At 44.4% G+C, this 17,343-nt stretch overlaps 1 protein-coding gene and 1 non-coding gene across 2 annotated transcripts in view; one reads left to right on the top strand and one right to left on the bottom strand.

The window, feature by feature from the left end:
* The window catches only part of LOC144698000 (uncharacterized), a 95,318-nt gene that overhangs the window by 14,220 nt on the left and 63,755 nt on the right, over window positions 1-17,343 (top strand). The gene's annotated exons all lie outside the window — the stretch shown is intronic.
* On the bottom strand, window positions 13,450-13,522 carry trnae-uuc (transfer RNA glutamic acid (anticodon UUC)). Its single transcript has one exon. It is a non-coding gene; the product is annotated as a tRNA-Glu (tRNA).

Genomic DNA, 17,343 nt, shown 5'->3' with positions numbered 1-17,343 from the left:
CCGACAGCTGGGGTTTGTTTCTGCTGATGTTAAGAATCCCTGTAACTGGGCTGGAGTTTAATATTCTGGATAAAGGTTAAATAAATCATCCTGGTGTCAAACATTGTCGACATATTAGTCGAGGCATTGAATGCAAGAGCAGGGACGTTATGATGGAGCAGTATAAAGCATTAGTTAGGCCACTTTTGGAGTACTCTGTGCAGTTCTGTTTGCCACACTATAGGAAGGACGTGAATGCACTGGAGAGGGTGCAGAGGAGATTAACGCAAGATGTTGCCTGGGCTGGAGAGTTTCAGCTATGAAGAGAGACTAGATAGGCTGGGGTTGTTTTCCTCAGAGCAGAGAAGGCTGAGGGGGGACCTGGTAGAGGTGTACAAAATTATGAGGGGCATAGATAGGGTGGATAGGAAGAAATCTTTCTCTTTAGTGGAGTGGTCAATACTCAGGGGGGCATAGATTTAAGGAAAGGGGCAGAAGGGTTAGAGGGGATTTGAGGATTTTCTTTTCACCCAGAGGGTGGGGTCTATCTGGAATCTGCCAGCAAAGCTTACATCCCATGAATGAATTTTTAAAAAAGACAACGCTTTCATCCCAGAAATCAACTGAGTGAACCTTCCCTGAAATGCTTCTAATGCAACTCCATCTATCCTCAAGATTACCCATAACTATGTTATCATAAGGTGCGAATGGTACGAGCTGGGACTTGGTCTTTCTTATTTTTCAATCCATTTGCTAACAGAATCTCCCCCTCCCAGCCCCAGATTCAGACAATGATTAACTGAGACTCAGTCTCTAATGGCGGCCTTAAAAGTGGATAAATCCCCAGGCCCAGGTGAAATGTGGAACTCAGTGCCTGAGGAAGTGGTAGAGGCAGGAACCCTCACAACAGTTAAGAAGTATTTAGACGAACACTTGAAACACCACAGCTTACAGGACTACGGGCCAAGTGGTGGAAAATGTATGACAGTAGATGGGCTTTGATGATGACCACTGCAGGAATTCACCAGGGCTCCTTCGACAGCACCATCCAGAAAGACAAGGGCAGCAGATAGATGGGAACACCACCAACTGGAAATTCCCCTCCAAGTCACTCATCATCCTGAAATGGCAATATATTGCCATTCCTTCACTGTCGTTGGTTCAAAATCCTGGAAGTCCCTTCCTAACAGCATTGTGGGTGTAGCTACACCACATGGACTGCAGTGGTTCAAGAAGGCAGCTCAACATCACCTTCTCAAGCGAAAATATCGGTGGGCAATAAATGCTGGCCCAGCCAGCGAAGCCCATATCCCATGAATGAAGAAGGAAAAAACAGGACATGAGTGATTATTGTGGCCAGTAGAATAAAACAATGTTTTAAATTATCAATACAGTAACACATATTCCAGATAAAAATTGTCTCTCAAACATTCAGGAAAGAATTAAACACATTGAACATATCAAAGTGAGTCAAATCAATTTGAAGAGGGGAATAGAATCTGGATTTAGAAAATATCCATGAAGTGGATGCAGGTGAACAGAGCTGGAGAATCTTTAAAGTCCGTGCATGAACTTATGTTTGAACCAGATGTAATTACAACATGTCTATAATTTAGAATTGTGTGAGATGATCAGCAGATGCTGAAGATGAATCTAATTCGATAGTTATCACATTTTAGTGGAAAAGTTTTGACATTTATTCTTGGTGGCAGGTCAAGTGTTTGTGTTGCTGATTCTGATCATTCTAGTAGCTTTAGTATGTTATCTACAGTTTGTCATCAAGAAATTAGGAAACCAAGCTCGGAGCTTAGAAATAGTGAGGTTAGTCAGAAACCAGTTGTGAGAAGTCAGAAAGGATATTCCCTTCTCAAGGTGGAGAGATCTGTGAGAAATCACTGTCTAATAACCTTATAAAATCTTCAGAAATGTATTGAACATTACAAGAATAGTTCTCTCTTTCTCTCTCCCTTGTTTAGGAAGAAAGATTCCTGGCTTGATACACATCGGCTAATGTACCCCTATGATAACTCATCGGGATGGTCTCAGTACTTACAGGTTGGAATTTGTAGTAGTGATTGAAGACAATGGCTTCTGTCTTCAATTTTCAATTGGAGGAAATTCCTGCTCATCCAGTACTGGGTGTGGGATAAGCAGTTTGATAATTTAGGGACAGTGGAGGAATGGAGAGGGATGGTGGTGAGGTAGAGCTGGGTGTTGTCAGTGTACATGTGAAAACTAACACGGTGCTTTTGGACGATGTCACCTAGTGGCAGCATGGAGATGAGAAATAGGAGGGGCCAAGGATAGATCCTGTTTTTAGGATGGGTCAGGACGGTGGATTAAAAGGTGAGAGGGTCAGTACCAGCAGAGAGACAAAACTGTGAATAATATCAGCTAACATGGAGAAGTTGGATGATCAGTAGTTCAGTGAGAGTGAGGTCAGTACAGCAGAAAGTGGGTCTCATGGACAAGATGAGCACTGAGAGGGCACGAGGGGAGGTGGGAGAGATACTGGAGAAAGATGTGAGTTCAGGACTCAGATACGTGGGATCTTTACAGACAGTTTGTCCCGGTGGGCGAGTGGAAGGGAGGGAAGCAGCAGAGGCAGCTGATCGGATTGTCTCAATCTTAGGGACAAAGAAGCTCCATGGGCAGAATTTTGCCCTTGGCGTGCGGGCTCGGCGGGGGCGAGTGGGGCAGTTGGGAAGCTGACCGCTGCCTGCAATCAGGCCCGGAAGGCAATTTCATACTGGGGGCCAATTAAGGCCTGCGCTGCGTGAAACGTGAGCAGCAGTGCTCAGCGCTGCCTGTGCGGGCGGGGGGAGCAGTGCGAGCTGGGCGAGTGTGACCTTTGGGCATGCACGCAAGAGCGAGCTACATAATCTCCCTGATGCAGAGAGCTATCTCTGGGAGATGGATTGATTTGTAAAAATATATATTAAAGCTTTTATACATGTTAGGAAACATGTCCCCTCGTATCACTCTGTCACATGAGCAGGGACATGTTTTTAATTAATAAGATAAAAGCAAAATACTGCAGAGCAGTACTTCTTCAAGGTCGGCATTCCTGGAAGAGAAATGGCAGTGAATTAAGTAAGATAAAAGCAAAATACTTTTGCAAAGAAGAAAAATTCGGCTTGTCTCTCCAGAGATGCTGTCAGACCTGCTAAGTTTTTCCAGCATTTTCTGTTTTTGTTTCATGCTTTTAATTCAAGTGTAAAATTTGATTTGCTTCAGGTGACCTCGTCCCGCCCGTGGATGAGTTTTCCTGAAAAAGGTAAAGGCCGCTTGGCCTTTTCGCCCGCCCGCCAACCATTAGGTTCGATGGGCAGCTTAAATTTGAATTTAATTAACTTCTTAGTGGCCTTACAGGCTTCTTAATTGTTGGTGAAATATTTGGGGACTGCGCGATGACGTCGGGACACTCGCCCACCGAGCGTAGTTTTCTGCCCCATGAGCTCCTCACACTTGTTGTTGGAGGTGAGGATGAAGGAGACGGGGGTGAGGAAGAGCCCTTCAAAAGGAACTAACTTGTGTCTGAGAGATTAAAAAGACTGGACACATGGTGAGTTTAACACAAAGCTGATTTATTTGACTTTTATCCAGGATATTACTCCCTATAACTGACCTGGAGTTTATTAACATCAGCAGAAAGAGAACCCAATGAACATGGATAAGTCCTGGGTGTGATTTCACAACAATATCCAGTCAGTGTAGTTATTTGTGAACTTGCTGGTGTCTCTGTAAATGGTATAACCGAGTGAATCCTTTCCCACACCTGGAACAGGTGAACGGTCTCTCCCCAGTGTAAACTCACTAGTGTCTCAGCAGATGGGATAAGCAAGTGAATCCTTTGCCACATCCGGAACAGGTGAACGGTCTCTCACCCGTGTGAACTCACTGGTGTGTCAGCAGATGGGATGACTTAGTGAATCCCTTCCCACACTCGGAGCAGATGAACGGCCTCTCCCCAGTGTGAACTCGCTGGTGTGTCAGAAGGCAGGATGACTGAGTGAATCCCTTCCCACACTCAGAGCAGGTGAACGGTCTCTCCCTAGTGTGAACTCGCTGGTGTACAGTGAGTTGAGATGACCACCTGAACCCAGTCCCACAGTGAGAGCACCTGAACGGTCTCTCGTCAGTGTGAATGCGTTGATGACACATCAGCGTCCCAGAGCTTTTATAGCATTTCCCACAGTCTGGACATTGAAAGGGCCTCTCATCAGTGTGAACTCGCTGGTGTCTCAGCAGGCTGGATGAGGTAATGAATCCCTTGCCACACTCAGAGCAGGTGACGGCCTCTCCCCTGAGTGAGTTCGCTGGTGTCCTGTGAGATGAGATGAACATCTGAACCCAGTCCCACACTGAGAGCACCTGAACGGTCTCTCGTCAGTGTGAACACGCTGATGACGCATCAGTTCCTCAGACGCTTTCCAGCACTTCCCACAGTCTGAACATTTAAAAGGCCTCTGATCAGTGTGAACTCGCTGGTGGGTCTTCAGGCTGGATGACTGACTGAATCCCTTCCCACACTCAGAGCAGGTGAATGGCCTCTCCCCATTGTGAGTGCGGCGATGTATTTCCAGCTTAGACGGGTATCTGAATCCCTTCCCACAATCCCCACATTTCCACGGTATCTCCCTATTGTGAACGGTGCCTTTTCCTTCCATGTTCAAAATCCGATGATATTTAGGTTTCAATAAATTAGCCGGCTCCGACAGATCCTGATGTGATGTTTGGTTTCAGTTTCCTGACTGCAAATCCTCCCCTTCTAATAACCTGTGAAATTGATTTAAAACAGAAAAAAGGGAGTGAGAGAAAACCCACAAAAACACAAAGGCAGGTTGTGAAATTGAGCTGAATGAATCTGGGAATTTGTGGAGCCGGCACGAGGAAAAAGTGACCATGAAAACTGCTGGATTGTCATAAAAACCCAACTGGTTCACTAATGTCCTTCAGGGAAGGGAACCTGCCACCCAGTCTGGGCCTACACAAGACTCTGGCCTACAAGGGAGGAGAGGAAGACAGAGGTGGGAGGGGCAGAGTGTGAAGGGATACCTGCAACATAACAAGAACTTTGACAAAGTCTCCAGAAACCTCAACCTCCACCACCTAAAGGAACAGGGTCGCAGGTGTGTGTGAACACCATCATCTCCAAGATCCCTTCCTAGTCACACACCATCCTGACTTGTCTGGATCAACAGAAATTTCCTGCTTTTCAATATTGGGAAGACTGAAGCCATTGTCTTCAGTCCCCGCTACAAACTCCACTCCCTGACCACCAGCTCCATCCCTCTCCCTGACAAATGTGTGAGGCTGAACCAGACATTGATAGGGACATAGGAGCAGGAGTAGGCCCTTCAGCCCATCGAGCCTGCTCTGCCATTAAATCTGATTAAAGTCTTTTTCCCACACTATCCGCATAGCCCTGTATGTAATTGCTCAATCTGTCATCCATTCCTTTGTTCCCTCTAGACATAACTATCCTAAGAGACTCCCGGCCGGCTTTCCACATTCAACCTCCCTGTAATACAAAACTCTGCTTACTCGCACCAAGTCTTGTTCACCCATCACCCCTGTATCCACTGACTTACAAAGCCTCTGGGTTAAGGAGAACCTCAATTTTAAATTTCTCATCCTCGTTTTCAAATCCCTCTATGGTCTCTCGCTCCCTACCTCTGTAATCTCCTCCAGCCTCACAACCCTTCGAGATATCTACACTTCTCTTATTCTGACCTGCTCAGCATTCCTGATTTTAACTGCTCCACTTTCCGTGTCTCCCCCATCAGCTGCCAAGGCCACAACCTCTGGGACTTCCTCCCTAAACCTCTCCACCTCACTTTCCTCCTTTAAGATAATCCATAAAACCTTCCTCTTTCAGTAAACTTTTGTCCATCTGCCCTGATATCTCTTCATGTGGCTCAGTGCCAAATGTTGCTTTCTAACACTCCGGTGAAACACCTTGGTACGTTCCATTACACAATAGAATTAATGATTTACCATTTCAGGGTGGGAAGAATTTGATGGTCAACACAGGCGCTAAAGTGGAAGAGAAATGGACTGTAGCGCAGGAAAAACAATTCCTGAAAGATACTGTGGGAAGATAAAGCTGGTGAGCCAGCAGCACATAGTCAGGGGATGGGCAGCAGTGGAAACCTCATTTAGACACAGTTGGCAGAAGGAACAGTAAAATCCTAAACATAGTTAAAATACACTCGTAATTAGTGACATAGAAAGTTAGAAAATGGCAGAGAGGTGATCAGGGAGGGCAGAGGATGAAAAAAAGCAATAGATGGACATGGATTCAGATCCACAGTAAAGGAACCACACCAGCCCTAGAGTCATGAAGCCACGAAACAGATAACAGAGCACAGCACTAAAAGCTCTCAACTGCAGATGAATAGTCAAAAATACTCAACTCTGGAACAATACAGCTTTTAAATTTAAAATCTCCTGCTGGATCCTGCAGCTGGAAAGATATCAGAAGCACTGGAATCAGAGAAAAATCTTCCAGATGAGGAAATACCCAGGGAGCGGGATGATTTCACCGTGTAATTGTCAATGTGTGATGGTGTCACACACATGGGCACAGAACATCTGGGTCTGTGCAAACCAGTGATCACCACACATTATGAAGGATGTGAGGGTCCTTGAGAGGGTACAGAGGAGATTTACCAGAATGGATCGATGGATGAGGGATTTTAGTTGTAAGGTTAGTTTGGAGAAACTGGTGTTGTTCTCCTTGGAGCAAAGTAGGTTGAGGGGAGATTTTATGGAGGTGTATAAGTTTATGATAGGTTGAGATAAGGTAGATAAAGATGTTCACATTAGTGGATCATAAAAGGATTACAGACACAGATTTAAGATTTGAGGCGAGGAAAAAAAATTACACAGTGAGTGATTGAGTGAGCTGGAACTCAATGCTCACAGTCAGAGACAGATAATATTCAGGTCCTGATGAATTGAGTGACTCTGTTAGATCTTGATGTGATGTTTGGTTTGAGTTTCCCATCTGTAAATCCTTCCCATTTTACATTCTGTAAAAAGGAGATTATAAAAAAAATCCATCACTGTCACTGCAGGATAGAAATTGCAAGAGACAAAAATTCCTCTTGGTTTGAGTTTGCGGTGTGTAAATTCTCCCCTTCTAACCCCCTGTAAAAGGAGTTTCCAAAATCCATCCCTGTGAGTTCAGGATAGAAATGCACAACATTCGCTCCTCCTGCTACCTGGACGAATATGACCGCGCATGCGCCCTGTTGCACAGCCGCTCTCCCGGGCCGAGCAGAGGGAGAGACACTGTCATTTCCGGTCTGTTCACTGCAAACATGAGGCCGGTAGTTTCTGATTAAGGCTCTGTGGCCTGCACCAAGTGTTTATGAAACCTCCCTGCCCATTCCGCTGGCTCCATTCCTCCCGTCCACCCACTAACTCTGTTGCTCTGCTGCCCTCGCCATTTTCTTACCCGCTCTCTGCTGCTCTGGTCACAAGACAGAACCACGCATGCGCAGGTAGGAGACAACAATACGCATGTGACAATAACACTACGCAATGCGCATGCGCCGAACGCTGGACTCTGTATCAGGCATATTCTTTCCCGCTGTGAATGCTGGGTGACAGGTCCGCCATTAGAAGCCGATACTGTTTCATGATCCGATAATGACTGGAGATTTAGGGTCAAAATATAAAATTATTATATCAATTGAGGTAACAAAGTGCACATGCCTCTACCACACTTCTGTCCTGGGTGTAATTAACAACAGAACAAACCCTTACAGCTAGATGTCAATTCACTGGATTCTTAGCAGGTGAGGTGAAGAAGTTATTTTTCTTTCCACACACTGAACATTTAAACTCCGTCTTGCCAGTAAGAATGTGCCTATTGCGGCTTAAATCTTTTGAACTTTTAAAGCCTCTGGTGACTGGTGACCAAACTTTGCACACGTGAACTACCAGAATTTTCTCCAACAGATGTGACTGCTGCTGTGTCAACTCATCAGATGATCAAGTGAATCATTTGCACATTCAGCTGGTGAATAATGTTTTCAACGTGTGACTTTACCCAGGAGTGTGCAACTCCGACTTGGATTTCAAATTCTTCTGGAAATGTGTTCTACATTTTCATCCAAGGAAAAGAGAAAAGCGATGCTGTAAATCTGAAATAAAAACAGGACATTTTGGAATTCGAAACAGGACTGGTAACGTCAGTGGAGAGAGACATATTTTTCCTCTCAGGTGTGTGACTTTTCAGCAGGGTTGTACTGAGTCAGTGCACAGACCTTAAAACATAACTCTGACTCTCAATCCACAGAAATTCCCAGATATTCCGAGTACTTCTATCATTTTCAGCCTTTATCTCTGGTCAAAGACTTTGCTTCTGAAATGGACGTTGGATTTATTGGTGACTAAGTTATATTCATTCTTGTCTATCCGCAAGAGGAAACATCTTCCAAACACTTTTCTAATATTAACAGCTTCGATCAAGTCATCCCTCACCCTGCTTTCCAGAGAAAACCTGTTTAACCTGTTCAATCGTTCTTGAATATTATAACTTTTCAGTTCTGGCATCACTCCAGTAAACCTTTCTTGCACCTTTTACAGGGCTTCTGCATAAACATAATGATATGGAGATGGAGCAACCCTTTCAAAATAGGCACTTTTATCATGAGCCTGTTGTGTACCTTCTTGCAGTACATTGACTGAACATAAACTCATCCCAGCTCCGCTTTCTTCAATTGAAATCCAGTGTGAAAATATTAACAGTTTCAAAGCTTAACAAGGTGCACAAGATTGGAAGGAGAGTCTGGCTGTGGATAATTGACACTGTGCATATTCGTGTAATCAGTATCTCGGACAATCAGGAAAATGAGCTCCTGTCAACCCATCCCGACTCAAAGCCTCGTGTCTTACATTCCCTGTCCCTGCTTTCCAGGGAAAAATTGGGTTCGTGAACTGACATTGCCTGCATCAAGAAGCTAATTGACCTGGGAGCTTAACAGGCACAGGGAGTTGGAGGCGAGGCAGGGACAGAAGCAGAAACATCTGCAACATGGAAGCGTTTACAATTTGACGTATGTCAGTTACTTTCAGTGATGAATGTCAGCCGTGTGTTCCATTGTCAGTTTCACAGGTGCCGCAGTGATGAGGTTGGTGGGTTTTGGAAATTGCAAGTTGTACATGAGCTGTTCGAACAGCAGGTCGAACACGTGCCAGCTCAAATTTTATTTAGGGGTATGTATGCGGTGTTTTATTTTTACAGGAAGGACGAGGAGGGACAGGATCGATATAAATTGCTGTGGGAAAACGGTGGGATTATGAAATTAGTTAACTTGCTCTTCCAGAGAGCCGACACGGACACAATGGGCCGAATTTACTCCTTTTCTGCTGTAGGCATTTATGATTTTATACCAACAACATTAAACTGTGCAGAGGACCAGTCGTCGTGGCCGAGTGGTTAAGGCGTTGGAGTCCAAATCCATTGGGGTTTTCCGCTTCCCATTTTCCCTGGTTTTAACTCTCTGTCTGCAGAGTTAATTATCAGTTAAATTGAATCTACTCCAACCAAACATTCGAGAGTTTTCATATTTCCGTTCATTCACGAAAACAGTCATGAAACTTGCACTGGGAAATAGAACAAAAACAGAAACAGGTTGGTGTCATTCTTGCTTCCCTAAAGGACATTAGTGAACCAGATGAGTTCTTATGACAATCGTTCCATGGTCACCATTAGACTTTCAATTCCAGGTGGGATTCCAACCCTGGCCCCCAAAGGATTACCCTGTGTCTCTGGATTACTAGCCCAGTGACAATACCACTAAGCCACCACCTCCCTGATTCTTCACTCTTTCTCATAATAAAATTCAGCAAAATAATAACAGTTTTAAAAAAATGTTTCTTCTGGCAGCGGCTGATTGGGGAGTGTTGGGCTGGATAATTGCTGCATTTCCCTGTCTCACTCACTGTGGAGCTGAGGAAGAGAGAAAAATTGATGCGTTTGTTTGATCCAATAACTTCATAGATTTCTATTGGGCTAGATGGAGCTACATGATCGTTTATTTTCTTTAAAATGAATACTCAGAATATTCTTTGAAATGAAAGTTCAGAAATGAAGATTGTTGTGGGAACTCAGAGGGTAAAAGTCGAGCTTGCAATGTTGGGCGATATTTTCCTGTGGTTTCAGAGCCACAGAGCCAGCCAGACATGTGTGGTAATGAATGTTGATGGGGAGAAAACGACGACGGATTCACCCCTGGGTGGCCTCAAACCACCGATTTTTTTCAGTTCTCAGCTGAATGCACTGATCAATTGTGCAACAGAGACTGATGAAAGTTGACTCTTCGAGATCCCCTAAAGCAGGGGGTCAGTGAGTTAAAGCTTCAGATTGCTGCTACCAGAATGGCAATTGTTCTCTATCAATTTCATTCTCCCAAAATTAAATTTGGGACATTCATCGTGGATACATGGAAACTGCCTGATCCCACCCACTGCAGACACATCCATGTCACCGGGAACCAGCTCTCCTACAAGAGTTGCCGTCTCCCTTTGAAACTTTCAGTGTTTTGTCTGTTACCAAATATTCTGATTGTCCCGAAGCCAATAATTCTAAAGGGATTTCTCTGTTACACAGCGAGTGGTTAAGATCTGGAATGCACTACCTGAGAGTGTGGGGGAGGCAGGTTCAATCGTGGATTTCAAGAGAGGATTGGACAGAAAATCCAGGTCTCCGGGGAAAAGGCGGGGGAGTGGGACCAGGCGAGTTAGTTTCCAGAAGAGTAAGAGGTCTCCCTTTTCAGACGGAGATGAGAAGTTTTTTTTCTCTCTCGGGGGGTTGTTAGTCTGTGGAATTATTTTTCCCAGAAAGCATTGGAGGCTGAGTCATTGAATTTATTCAAGGCAGACTTAGACAGATTTTTGATAGACAAGAGAGCCAAGGGTTATGGCGGGCTGACAGGAAATTGGAGTTGAGCCCACAACAAGATCAGCCATGACCTTATTGAACAGCAGAACAGACTCAAAGGGCTGAATGGCCTATTCCTGCTTCTGTTCCTGAGCCCTATGTTGCTATGACACGGGCTGAATGGCCTCTATCTGTGAGGTAACTTTGGAGCTGATACTATGAGGGGCTCAGGAGGTAAAATGGACTATCTTGGTTATGTTGGAATTCAGTGCAAACACCACTCAAGGCAATGGTTAGTGTGCATTGAGTGGAGATAGCATGGCCGAACGGTCTCAGGGAGTTGGGTTTAGACTCCAGTCTCCTGTGTGTGTTGCCCTTTCAGTCACATCATCTCAGAATCGGCTCGAAGTCGGTGTCCTTTTAAGATCTTCATTTTGGTAGGAAGAACAAGGAGAGTCAGTGTAAATTGCAGGGTGACCGGGAAGATGTGGAGCCGAATACTCTCTGTCGCTGCTAGAACCGTTCTGGGATGTTATATGAACAACATTAAAATCACCATAAGGCCTGTAGTTGGGGCCAAGTGTTTAAAGTAATGGGCTTGAAATCCATTGGGGTATCCTGAAGCAGGTTTGAGTCTGGCTGACTGCACATCTTCCTTTAGATGCCTCCAGGGTTAGTTATTGGTTAAATTGAATAAAAACCTTCCAACACTCCCGTGTGCTTTATCTGTTTCCCTTCCGCGTTTCTTCATTTCCATTCATCTGCAAACATTTACTCAATTTGGAGTCTGGAAAGGAACAATAATTGGCCAAGTTGGTGTCGCCCTTGCTTTCTTGGTGTTTGCCTCTCCTTTGGTCTCTGTCACTCTCAGTGTAAATGTCTATCTGTGATCAACTGTTTGTGTCAATGTACTTCGGTTCCCTGAGGGGATGAAAACATTTTTATCATCACAAGCTTTATTCACATGAGTTAAACTCAGAACAAGCTGAAACACCAACTTGAAATCAGGATTTCTACTGATATATTTTGGAATATGAACGGCTTTAAATGCTAGTCCGGTTAGCTTAATCGATAGAGCATGAAGCTCTAAATTCCGGGGCCATGTATTTGAGCCCCACGCTAGGCGCCATTTTTCCTGAAAACTTTGCAGCTTCCATGGGTGACCCCCAGCTCTCCATTGCTCCAGCAGTATCACCGCTCAAACTGAGTCTTTCTCCGTCCCACTTTGTGAAAAATCGATTTGGTTGTTTCTGAGTTAAAATTGCCCTCTGCTTCACTGGAAGTTGTGACTGTTCAGTGCTGAGGATTTGGTGCTTTCACTGGCAATTCCCGGTCAAGGAAATCCTTTTCCTTACTACTGTGTGTACTGTCACAATGAACAGAAATTCCTGATTAAATGAAACCAGGTTTGGCAGCGTCTGTGGAGTGAGAAACAGAGTTAATCTTCCAGCTGGATGATCTTTCATCAGAGCTGGAAAAGTCACAGATGTAACAGGTGGAAAACAAGTCCAGAGGCGAAGGGGAGTGAAAGGACAAAAGGGAAGGACTGTGATAGGTTACAAGGCCTGAGACAGAAACTGACGAAAGGGATGATAGTGAAAAATGTGGGTGGGAATGGGACAGATTTATCTTCCTGCTGTTCAAACTGGCAAAAATATCACTCTTGATCAACCAATCACAACTACCGTTTCAAAGTAACTTTCTATAATTGTTTCATTTCCATCCCCACTGCTGCTGCCTTCACTGTCATTCCATCATCTTCAACCCATTCCAGCAAAATCCACCTTCTTCACTTGTGTTCAGCTCTTCTGACGTCATGGGACTGAGTAAATTCAGTGAGAATTTTTTTGTCATTTGGCACAAGATTCGGAACCAGACCTGGGAGAGGTTTGTGTCGATGTAAACAGTGAAATCTCCCCTATTACCATTATATTTTGCCGTGAACCACCGTCTCTTTCGTCAGTGATTTGCAGCCTGCCATGCCCTTCTCTCATTCCTTATCTTCACCTCTATATTTGTTCACGACCTGTTGCACGGCTGACAATTCCGGCGCTGGTGCAATACTCCAGCTCTCACTCCACTTATTCAGGCGGAACTGATATGCGCTTTCAATTTTCAATCAAGAAGTAATGCATATTTATATTAATCATTCTCATGACATTTATAAGCGCCGAACCCTAACCACTAGACCCCCAGGTTTGCAGCTTTACAGCCCAGATTATCCATGCTTTCTGTGCCTTTTATTTCCATTCCAAACCTCTTTCAACAGAGACACTTTTCTCCGACAAAATGACACGTTTCTCTAGAACACAACCGACTTCTTCAGCCAATGACAACAGCGATTGCTGTTAGCTGGAGAAGCATTCATTGTCTCACAGTCCCGGGTTGTCATTGGATCATTAAACAACAAAAAAAGACAGAAATCGCCAACTCTCCTGTTACCCGGTGAGTTCCAACAGATAAGGCGAAGAGCAAGTGCAATACGGCTGTGAGACACTGCATTAAGCTAATATTCAACAACAAGAAGGAGCAACGCAGCTTTTCCTGTTACTTAAATGTGTAAGTTGTGGTAATGTTTCTGCCCGGTTTAGAACCGGGGACCTATCGCGTGAAAGGCGAACGTGATAACCACTACACTACAGAAACTCCATTGGGAAGGAGCCCAGTACATCTGACTACAATGCAGTTCCGCAACAGCATTTTTGGGTCTTTGTTTTGAAGAAATGGAATTCGGCTGTTCTCATTAGGAATGCTGAAGACAGACTGAACAACAATGTCATCATCAAATGTTACAGCAGGTTGGATGGTCATTAGATCATCTCTTCTGTGCCCGTTTCCTTTTTAAAGAGGAACCAATCCGTCTCAATATACTTCTCTCTCTCCATAAGCCTAATTTTTCTCTATTTCAAGTAACTGTCTAATTCACTTTTGAAGAAGGAGTTTCTGCAGAATCCATGCACAGTTTCCCTTAATTAACAAAGTTTCCCCGACCCAGTAACATGAAGATTTGGACTTGGGTTCCTTCCAGTCCCTCGAGGGGTGGATCCGAATCCCAGCACTGCCACAGTTTAAGTCATATTCCCATTTTGGGGAACTTTAGGAATTCCCTTTCGGAGAACAAGAGGAGATTCTAGTTTAATACAGGGCGGGTTGTGAATGTTATTTTGTTTGGAAAAATGCGGAGAGGCAATACAAATATAAATTGTTGTGGGGGGAAGGCGGGTGTGTGGAATTGGTTGAGTTGCTCTTCCAGAGAGCCAGCACAGGCACGATGGGCCGAGTGACTTATTTTGTAGCCATTTCTGATTTGACAAGGACACATTTGAGCTCGGAAGCTGCTGTTAGTCGTGACTGAATGTTTAAGGTGATGGATTTCAAATCCATTGGTCTCTCCCCCTGTAGGTTTGAATCCTGCTGACTGCAGTTCTCATTATTCCTAATTTTAACCAGGTGCCACCAACCTCATCCCTGCGGCTCCTGTGAAACTGACAAGGCGACACACGGCAGAAATTCATCACTGAAAGTAACTGACACACATCAAATTCTGCCGCTTTCATGTCGCATCTTTTAACTTCCTGTTCTCCATCTCAGACATTTCCAGGTCTATCAAATGTCATCCACCTGGAACTTCAGCCTCCACCTCATTTTACTGAATATGGTCCATTTTCCGTGTGCTTAAGTTAATAGGTGGCTCCATAGCTCAGTGGTTACAACACTCGACTTATAAGTCATGGGGCGTGAGTTCAATTCTCTCTGTGAACCTATGGGTAACCTTCAGCTGCGATGGTGAAGTTACGTGGAAAGCTGAGAGACTGCAGAACAATATAGAAAAAGCAGTTTCATTTAAATTAAAATATTGTGGATGTTGGAAATCTGTATTAAAAACAGAAAATGCTGCAAAAACTCACCATCTGACAGCATCTGTGGAGAGAGAAACAGAGTCAATGTCTCGAGTCCTTGTGACTCTTCAGATCGAAAGAGAAGCAGAAATGTGATGGGGTTTATACAGTTATACGAGGGTTTGGGTGGAGCAGGTGGGAAGGTCAGTGATAGGTGGGGGCTCAGGGAGGGTTGACAAAGGAGTCAGGGACACAAGACAAAGGGAAAATTAATGATAGCGGTAAGGGTGAAAAAAGATACTGATTGTGGCATAAAGGCAAGAAATCAGAATGTGTGAATAGCAGAACAAGGGTCAGCACTTTGTAAAAGAACAACATAGAACAACATAGAACAACTGACAGTTGGCCCTTTAGGGGCCTTCCTCCTCACTTTCCAAGGGCCAAAACACTCCTTTCAGGTGAAGCAGCGCTTCACTTACACCCCCTTCAATTTGGTCCAGTGCATTCGCTGTTCCCAATGCGGTCTCCTCTACATTGGAGAGACCAAACGCAGACTGGGTGACCACTGTGTGGAACACCTTCGGTCTGTCCGCAAGTATGACCCAGACCTTCCTGTCGTTTACCATTTCAACAACCCACCCTGCTCTCAAGCCCACATGTCCGTCCTTGGCCTGCTGCAATGTTCCAGTGAAGCTCAACGCAAACTGGGGGAACAACACCTCATCTTACAATTAGGCACTTTACAGCCATCCGGACTGAATATTGAGTTCAACAATTTCAGACCGTGAACTCTCTCCTCTAATTTCACCCTTTTTAAAATCTCGCTATAAAAATGTATTTTTATTTTTTTTTACTTATTTTTATTAATTTATTCATTATTTTATTCCCCCCTTTTAACCCCTTTTCTATCCTTTTTTCCCAACCACCGCACTTCCCCCCACCCCAGCCCAAAATAGAGCCACCTGTTACTTGTTCCATGTTGCTCTTTCACAAAGTGCTGACCCTTGTTCTTTTATTCACACATTCTGCTTCCTTACTTTTATGCCACTATCCGCACCTTCTTCAGCCCTGACCACTGCAATTTCAGTCCCTTTGTCTTGTGTCCATGACACCTTTGTCAATCTCTCCTCAGCCCCCACCTATCACTGACCTTCTATCCAATCTCGCCTGCTCTACACGCCCCACACCGCCCCCCTCCCCGCCCCGCTTGAATAGCATAAATTCCATCACTTTCTATTTCTTTTCAGGTCTGAAGAAGAGTCATACGGACTCGAAACGTTAACTCGGTTTCCCTCTCCACAGATTATGTCAGACCTGCTGAGTTTAGCCAGCATTTTCTGTTTTTTGTAATATATAAGAGGTGATTGGCTAACAAGATGACAGACGGAGAAAAATGTAGCAAAGTCTGAAGTTACTCACTTGGTCGTAAAAATAGTTTGAAAAAAACAACAAAGCAGAACATGTTTGAAGAGGTGAGAAAGTTGTGCTGATGTTCAAAGAGACTTGGCTGTACCTGTACAAAGAACACAGAAAGTTGCATCAGTCCCTGTAGCACAATTGGTCAGCGCGTTCGGCTGTTAACTGTAAAGGTTGGTGGTTCAGAGGCGAAGCTGTTAATGTTTTTCCCCCATCAACATTTAGTGTCACACAGATCCGGGTTGTCAATGGCGGTAAGAACATTTCCCACAAATGTTGCCAGTTCCACTGTTCTTCAATGAGTTTCGATTCAGGAAATTTTCGGCGTGTAAAGCAAATGTGAGAATCACTAGACGACAAAAAGAACACGCAGCTCCTTGCAGAACGACCTAGAATATCAAACTGTGCTGTCTTATTGTACTTCAGAACCTTGTTTTGTGGAAGTACAATTTGGCTGAAACCCTTAGCCATGCGGCAGAGAAATTGATCTAACATTAGAATCATCAGATGACAGAGCACATCAGCAGCTCATTCAACACCTCACACATGTGCGAACGGCCTTACAGCAAATCCGTCCCCATCTTTCTCTCTTTCTTCCAAGCCATGCATTTTTCAGAATATCATTCGAAACCTGGAGAAGTATAAATGCCACATGGTTTTGAGATGATGCATCCAGTTACTATTTAACAACAAACGGGAACGATGCAACTTTTCCTTACATTTAATTCTGTTAATGCTTCTACCCCTTTTCGAGCGGGGAAACTTTCCATGTGTGAGAGACCGTGATCCCTATTACCCTACACAGACCCTGCAATGTAGCGGGGAAACTTTCCGTGTGTGAGAGACCATGATCCCTATTACCCTACACAAACGCTGCAATGTAGCGGGGAAACTTTCCGTGTGTGAGAGACCGTGATCCCTATTACCCTACACAGACCCTGTAATGTAAAGAGCCCAATTTAACACACAGAAGACAGAGGGCCGGGAATTTTCAGATTGGAAAGACGAAACTAGTGGAATGCCACAAGGATCAGTCCCAGGAACTCAATTATTTACTATCTACATTAATGACATGGAGGAGGGGGCAGAGTGTAATGTATCCAAATGTTCTGACGATACAAAAATAGGTGGGAGGTCAGGTTGTGATGAGGACTTGAATAATCTTCAAAGGGGTATAGATAGGTTGAGTGAGTGGGCAAAAGTTGGCAGGTG

This window comes from Cetorhinus maximus, chromosome 23 (assembly GCF_964194155.1).
Source record: "Cetorhinus maximus chromosome 23, sCetMax3.hap1.1, whole genome shotgun sequence".
NCBI lineage: Eukaryota > Metazoa > Chordata > Chondrichthyes > Lamniformes > Cetorhinidae > Cetorhinus > Cetorhinus maximus.
This window is presented reverse-complemented; position numbering and strand designations above follow the sequence as displayed.